General features: G+C 40.5%; 1 long non-coding RNA gene across 1 annotated transcript; it reads left to right on the forward strand.

The window, feature by feature from the left end:
- Positions 1-7,002: 7,002 nt before the first annotated feature.
- Positions 7,003-7,790, forward strand: LOC124553830. Its single transcript, XR_006968144.1, has 3 exons — positions 7,003-7,292; positions 7,495-7,661; positions 7,751-7,790. It is a non-coding gene; the product is annotated as an uncharacterized LOC124553830 (long non-coding RNA).
- Positions 7,791-8,313: the final 523 nt, after the last annotated feature.

Raw genomic sequence — 8,313 nt, forward strand, 5'->3', positions numbered from 1 at the left:
GGACCGACACCGCGATGTGGACTGCTGAAAAGGAAAGCTAGACTAACGCTGTAGCCGATAGTGCACGCACGGCATCAAGCAGGCGGGCGTGAAGTCTGGAACATGAGAACTTATAAATGAATAAGAAGAAAAGTATGTAGATGCTTTTTACTTATCTTTAATAATCCTTGGAATACATCTCTCTTGCATACTCGTAAGCTATAGGCACTGATACAAATGGCTCCTTGCTAGTTCGTTGCCATTAACTTAGCTGATGGCTATTCTGTCTCTCGGCTAATGAGAGAGAAAAGCTTCATACAACTGGGCGGTAGCTAGGTTCTCGTACAACTGGGGTCGAGTCCACTCTCGTATCACGAGACCTGCCTAGGTGGTGGCGCTAGGTCTGCGATCACAGTGGCGACACGCGGGTCCGACATGTACTACATGGACCGCGGCCGATTTAAGCTACCACCTAGCAAGTGTGGTGTCTGGCGGTGACACCACAGTGAGCAAGTAATAACAGTCAGTATCTTTAATTTTAACATAACTCTTGCCTCCCATAATTATCTGCTTATACGTGTGCTTGTACTTCAGGTTATTGGTAAAGCAAATACTAATTGAATACGTCTTCACACTTTTAATACTTAGCAGAAATTCTGAAAAAAGTAAATTGTTTTATTACTGTATCACCTCTATGGCGAATTAAGAGGTACTGACTGGTTTCTTTGAACATTTAATAGAAGACTTCTTTTTTACCTGCTATTGATAAAGAGCCATTCCAAGTTCTGTACACAACAATTTCTCGCATTTTTCATGAGGTTTGTTATTCTGTACACTAATATTTCTTCTTCTAAATGGTAAATAATGCATTCAGACAGTGCTGGTATTAAAGGTAATTCATGAAACAAATTACACTCCTGGAAATGGAAAAAAGAACACATTGATACCGGTGTGTCAGACCCACCATACTTGCTCCAGACACTGCGAGAGGGCTGTACAAGCAATGATCACACGCACGGCACAGCGGACACACCAGGAACCGCGGTGTTGGCCGTCGAATGGCGCTAGCTGCGCAGCATTTGTGCACCGCCGCCGTCAGTGTCAGCCAGTTTGCCGTGGCATACGGAGCTCCATCGCAGTCTTTAACACTGGTAGCATGCCGCGACAGCGTGGACGTGAACCGTATGTGCAGTTGACGGACTTTGAGCGAGGGCGTATAGTGGGCATGCGGGAGGCCGGGTGGACGTACCGCCGAATTGCTCAACACGTGGGGCGTGAGGTCTCCACAGTACATCGATGTTGTCGCCAGTGGTCGGCGGAAGGTGCACGTGCCCGTCGACCTGGGACCGGACTGCAGCGACGCACGGATGCACGCCAAGACCGTAGGATCCTACGCAGTGCCGTAGGGGACCGCACCGCCACTTCCCAGCAAATTAGGGGCACTGTTGCTCCTGGGGTATCGGCGAGGACCATTCGCAACCGTCTCCATGAAGCTGGGCTACGGTCCCGCACACTGTTAGGCCCCTTCCGCTCACGCCCCAACATCATGCAGCCCGCCTCCAGTGGTGTCGCGACAGGCGTGAATGGAGGGACGAATGGAGACGTGTCGTCTTCAGCGATGAGAGTCGCTTCTGCCTTGGTGCCAATGATGGTCGTATGCGTGTTTGGCGCCGGGCAGGTGAGCGCCATAATCAGGACTGCATACGACCGAGGCACACAGAGCCAACACCCGGCATCATGGTGTGGGGAGCGATCTCCTACACTGGCCGTACACCACTGGTGATCGTCGAGGGGACACTGAATAGTGCACGGTACATCCAAACCGTCATCGAACCCATCGTTCTACCATTCCTAGACCGGCAAGGGAACTTGCTGTACCAACAGGACAATGCACGTCCGCATGTATCCCGTGCCACCCAACGTGCTCTAGAAGGTGTAAGTCAACTACCCTGGCCAGCAAGATCTCCGGATCTGTCCCCCATTGAGTATGTTTGGGACTGGATGAAACATCGTCTCACGCGGTCTGCACGTCCAGCACGAACGCTGGTCCAACTGAGGCGCCAGGTGGAAATGGCATGGCAAGCTGTTCCACAGGACTACATCCAGCATCTCTACGATCGTCTCCATGGGAGAATAGCAGCCTGCATTGCTGCGAAAGGTGGCTATACACTGTACTAGTGCCGACATTGTGCATGCTCTGTTGCCTGTGTCTATGTGCCTGTGGTTCTGTCAGTGTGATCATGTGATGTATCTGACCCCAGGAATGTGTCAATAAAGTTTCCCCTTCCTGGGACAATGAATTCATGGTGTTCTTATTTCAATTTCCAGGAGTGTATATTTAAACCAGAAAATTAAAGGTTCCACATGGCACATGAAAAGTACCTTGCTACACACATGTATGTACAGATTCCAAAATGTCTGTGAATTTGAGTTACAAACTTTTTTAAATAGAAATATGAAGATCACAATACTTTGGGTCTGCAATAACTCAAACGTAAAATACTTTAGTTCCCTATGAGAAACTTTGTTCTTTACGTGACTCATGCAACTGCTTTCACTCTTAATGGAAAACTAAATGGTTTATGTTAAAGTTAACTAGCAAAAAGTGTAACCATTGTTACATAATTTCTGTGAAGTAAGATTCCTTAATGTTATTTCCTTCCTTTGTCATCATAACTCGATAATTTCAGTTCCGTGTGGGACATATGAACTAACAAAATGAAATGCTTTTATTACTATGACCAAACAAAATCTTTTTAACATGTAGTACACAGTTCAAATCAGCAAAAAGTGTAACCATATAATTAAGGTAAATGTTAATGAAAATTAGGCATGTAACATGAATACTGAAATTTCCTAGATTTCCACGTGTACCTGTATTCACTGTATCAATATAATAGAGGGAAACATTCCACGCGGGAAAAAATATATATAAAAACAAAGATGAGGTGACTTACTGAACGAAAGCGCTGGCAGGTCGATAGACACACAAACATACACACAAAATTCTAGCTTTTGCAACCAACGGTTGCCTCATCAGGAAGAGGGAAGGAGAGGGAAAGACGAAAGGATGTGGGTTTTAAGGGAGAGGGTAAGGAGTCATTCCAATCCCGGGAGCGGAAAGACTTATCTTAGGGGGGAAAAAGGACAGGTCTGCTTGTGTCTGTATGTGTGGATGGATATGTGTGTGTGTGAGACTGTATACCTGTCCTGTTTGAAACATAGGGCCACTGCATACTTCATTAGATCACACCCATCCTGAGATTAAACTGTTTTCTTAAAGTGAAAAATTCAAGTTAACATAGTTATTGAGGGACAAATTTTCTCACACTGAAAGCCATCTGTCAAATAAGTCTCAGAACATTTTTTTTTTTCATTAATTTCACACAAATCACCTGTTTTTAATGCAAGTGCATATTTTGTAACTTCAAACATCTTAAAATAAGCTTATATAATAAACAATTATAATTTTGTTACAATATCTACACAGGATGTAAAGACTTAATTTTACTTCAATGTGATTCATCTTTTGAAGTTCGTCATTACACAACAACAAATCTATGGACAAAATAGTTTTAAAAAATCTGTCAAAATGTCACACCCATCTGCATGGAATGTCCCATTACATAATTTTTCCAATTTGAGCACTATACATGATTAAACAATATGAGTTTATTTAACTTCTGCCCTATACTTGATTTGTTGTTTAAAATTTTCTCAGCAGGCTTTTTTTCCACATGTTTTTAAGCGTATGCAGGAGTATAGGGATGCAATCTTACAAACAAGTTGAGTCTGACGTAAGTCCTCTATCCTAATTTCATAATGGTAATCATGACCAAGAGCAGGAAATGGGTAATCTACAAATTTATTTTTAACACAATGCAAAATCTTGGCCTGTATATATATTTCTGTCACATATCCCCAGCAGTCACAAACATCTAAAACAGTTTCTGAGTATTCTACAACAGAGTACACGCAGTCACTTGTTTTAACCAGTTTTCCCCAGTTAACAAAATTTACAAATGCATTTTTATTGGCCATATTGGGAAAAGCATAGAGAGAATCACATTCTAATGCAGATTTAACTACTGGTGGCTTCAGTATGTGAAGACAGTCTTTGCATGTGATCTGCCTTGAAAGGTGCAATGACACATACCCTGCAATATAATAGAGTATGTTTTACTTGTGAAATGAGAACTTAATCTTATCATCAAGAAGTGCACACCACTCCTCTACTTCATTTTCTGCAGCACTTTCATCACTTTCTACTACATGCTTTCTTGCATGAAAATCATAAACAGGTGGCAAACAACACACATTAAAATTTGAGCAATTCCCATTCATTGCAGTGACACTGTTACCCAAGAGCAACTTTCTCATGGCACATTTGAACTGGTATGCATTTGGATTGTTGTTCCAACCACATCTGGACCGAATGCAGGGGGAAAAAAGGTCTATGTGGTCTTGTGACAGTTTATATGTTAGCAAATACTTCAAAGGAGATTCAACACGAAGCATACTTGTCAGAGCTATGTGCCTTACTGATTGCATATTGAAAATTATCCCAAAAGCAAAAGTATTTCTTGCATGGAGCAGCAATGGAACACCAATGATTTTTAAGCTTTTGATATAATTTTCAGTGTGTCTGAAAATACCAATGTGTTGACTGGGTGTTGTTTGATGTCCTTAGGTTAGTTAGGTTTAAGTAGTTCTAAGTTCTAGGGGACTGATGATCATAGATGCTAAGTTCCATAGTGCTCAGAGCCATTTGAACCATTTTTTTTAATTTATTTTTTTTTTAAATACCAAGCCAATAAGATTTGTTGTCAAGTCTCAGGGGGCTCTTATACCCTTTACCTAATGGATTTCTGGAGTTCAGAATATCAAAAATCCTATCAATATTATACAAAAATTCTACTGTTGCTTCACTTCCTTTAATATTTGGATCACCAACCCTCCTCAAAAACTCTATACTATCTGCCACTCTAGAACTCAAAGTCTGTGGAGCTAATGAAACATTCATTTTTCTATTTACATAAATTATATGTTGTCCTGATAGTTTGTTGGCAAATGTCATACCTTCTTCTTGTTGTACCTTGTTCAATTGCTCAATGAAATGTCATCTAATAATGCCAGTTGGAGACTCAATAGCAGATACTTCTGCTAGAGCATTCCTGGCAAACTTCATCATATGACATGTCCAACATACAATAAACATTGTAGCTCTTAAAATCACCCTTGGAAAAATTTTAAGTACAGCCAAGTGTACGTAAAGTGCTTATATTTACCTTGCAGCCATCACATGTAACACATTAAACCCTAATGCCAGAACTATGCAGCCTCTCTAAAGCGGATTTCATCAGTGTGGCCTGATTATTTGCCTGTACACCGTTGATAAAGAAATATGCAATCGGGCATATAAATTTGCCTTTAATAGAGACAAGCATGAAAACCAGAGCCTCAGATGCCTCTATTACTTCTTTTGACTGAGGCACTTCCCCACCAAACTCTAAAAAATCTGTGTATTGCTTAGTTCCTTGGTCCCAAACTACTTGCTTCCTAAGTGCCACACTGTCTACAATTAGACATGAATCGCTGAACTGGTCCCTTACGATTGGGTTCGAATCAACGTACTTAAAAACATCTTTTAAGAAGCCAGTTTCACAGTCGACACTTGCCACCCGTTTCGAAATCAATGATTTATGGGTCAGAGGCTTTAATTTTTGCAGGTATTCATATGCTGCTGGTGAATAAAAGTACACAGTCATCGCAAACATTTTCACATTTGTTGTGTATCTATTACCCTTTGACGAGAGAGAGTTGTCCACTAAATTGCACACTAATTCCACTTGTGTTCCTTTCTGATGATTGAGGAAGTTATGTAACTTCTCAGGAAGATGCCCCTTCTCCTTCAATGAACTTATGATGTCATCCATCGAAAACACTTTCTTCTCTCTTCTTCGAAGTTTTTCACGTACACACTTCAGTTTACGTTTTAATTCGTGCACAATGTCTGAGAAAAAATTGCAAGTTCTGGTCGCCTTGTCTTCCATTTCTACTTTCGACTGTATACCACAATCAATTACTTGAGAACCAACTGCACTCTGAAATAAAGAAATAATTTCGTTATATATGATTGAAATAACTCAAGGCTTGATGAAAAAATATTATAAGAAAACTTTGGGGGTGTGAAAACATCCTTATACTAACGATTTCGACACAATTCGCAGCTTCTGCATTGGATAAATGGGACATGCTTTCCACGGAAGAATTCTCATTGACAACATTGTCCACGCAATCAGTAGCTTCTGCAGAGGGCAAATCAAGCACGGATTCCAGGACAAAACGCTGAAAACAAAAATATGGAACTGTATTACAACATTGCGTAGACCTATGTAGCCCATTAGTGTCCGTACGAAATAAATTCACAAAGGTCAAAACCACACACATAGCAAAGAAATTAATTAGCTGCCTCAAATGGAGAAGCATCGTTGTCACTCAAAATGCTAACATGTCGTCGTGACTGTTTATTTGGTGGCATCAAATGTGTCGGAAAGTCAACAATTGATGGCACTGCTTCGGGTCTGAGACGTTTCTTCCACGTTCCAGGGCTCACTACGTAATCATCTTGCCGGAAAAGGTTTCCGCAAAGAAAACTGCAAGATGTAGGTTTGAAATCTTTCCGCTTCACGGAAGTAATCCACTTCTTTAGCAGCTCTGGGTGCTTTAGAGGAAACCTGTTCAAAAACATCGAATTCGCAAACGCACTAAGTCTGTATTGTTGTAGTATTGTACCGGTAGTCCTATTACCTGTGAAATGGTAAGTCACTTTCCTTACTCCATCGCTTCGTACACTTGAAAGCGGAACAAGAAATCACCATTTCGATAATCCTTAATTCCTTATACACCGTACAGACCGAGAGAAACTTCTTGGCAAATTCAAATATGGCGGGCAATACGGACGACAGTAATCAAATGGTAGAGCCATCTATCGGTAGGTCCGGTAGTTGAGCATCCCTCATTTCGCTAGCTTTAGACGCCTGTGGGTCGGTTTTCGTAGCAGTGACTGAAAGCATGGCTTTATTTTCGTAACATTTGTGGCGGAAATCTTGTTCTCACTGCCATATGCGATTCGGATTGTTAATGAGAATCTGCTCAAAATGTCACACAAGTGCTGTATGCCCTATTGTAGGGGAAACTACGACAACGGTTTAACAGTTAGCATCTTTTCATTCCCGTCTGATGAAGCATTAAGATTGAAACGGATCGCTGCAGTTCATAGGAATGACTGGGAACCCAGTAAACAGTTCGTTGTAAGTATCTGTAATTTAACTTTATTTCTATATTGTTACTCTTTAATACTGTTATGTTACAGAACTGAAAATTCAAATCAATAGCCTATCTATAACGAAGCATTATACTTTTAAGCTCACTTTATGCAGTCCTCAGTTAGATTTCATTTGTCGGTTTACATTCTGTCTTTACGTTAACAGTAAAATATATGGTTCTTTTCAGATATGTGAACTGATTTCACTGCAGACGACATTGAGAAAATTACCAGTGCTTACGACCCAAAACTGGCAAACTCTTTACAGCACCTTTGGACCGTCCACGTTTAAAGAAACGTTCGTGAAAATTTATCGTAAAGGGTACTTGTAATCAGTTTTCAGATTAATGTTCAGGTTCCTTAATTTTCTTACGATATTGTTAAATATCTAAGATCATGAAACATTGCTATACGGATCTCATGTTTATCTCTCTCTATTTGCAGATGCCGTACCTTCAAAGTTGCAAGGATGAACTACGTATTTATCTTCAAAACAAGCACCAGCTCGAGAAGATCCAGAGAATCGCGAACGTTTGGAGAACCAAGCACTTGAGAAAGTCATTGAGCAGAGTGTGGGATCACACAAAAAATGATGGAAAAGAGTTCATTTGCTAGTTTAGAAGATTTTAAATCAAAATTATCTGATTGTGAAAAGCACAGTGACTGGGTCACGGTAACTAAATCAAATAATTTGTGTCTTGTGTTAAAGGATGCTCCTTATCTAAATGTTGTGTGGCATGTCGTTATAAATAGTGATTTAGTGTTAAGTGCATTTGTGAAGGAAGCTGAGCTAAATTGTGCTGGTACGATTAAATTACCAAACCAAGTAAGTGATACTGGTACAGTTAGCAATATTTTGAAAGAGTTGTATGTGATGTTTCATATAAATGAGGCTCCATTTGACGCAAGTTTGTCTTGCATTGAAGACATTTTGGAAAACTTGTAAGAAAATTTACCAGAAAGTGAGCATAAAATTAAATTTTTGAAGGAACAAGTTTCATTTCCAA

Source organism: Schistocerca americana, chromosome 11, assembly GCF_021461395.2.
Source record: "Schistocerca americana isolate TAMUIC-IGC-003095 chromosome 11, iqSchAmer2.1, whole genome shotgun sequence".
Classification (NCBI taxonomy): domain Eukaryota; kingdom Metazoa; phylum Arthropoda; class Insecta; order Orthoptera; family Acrididae; genus Schistocerca; species Schistocerca americana.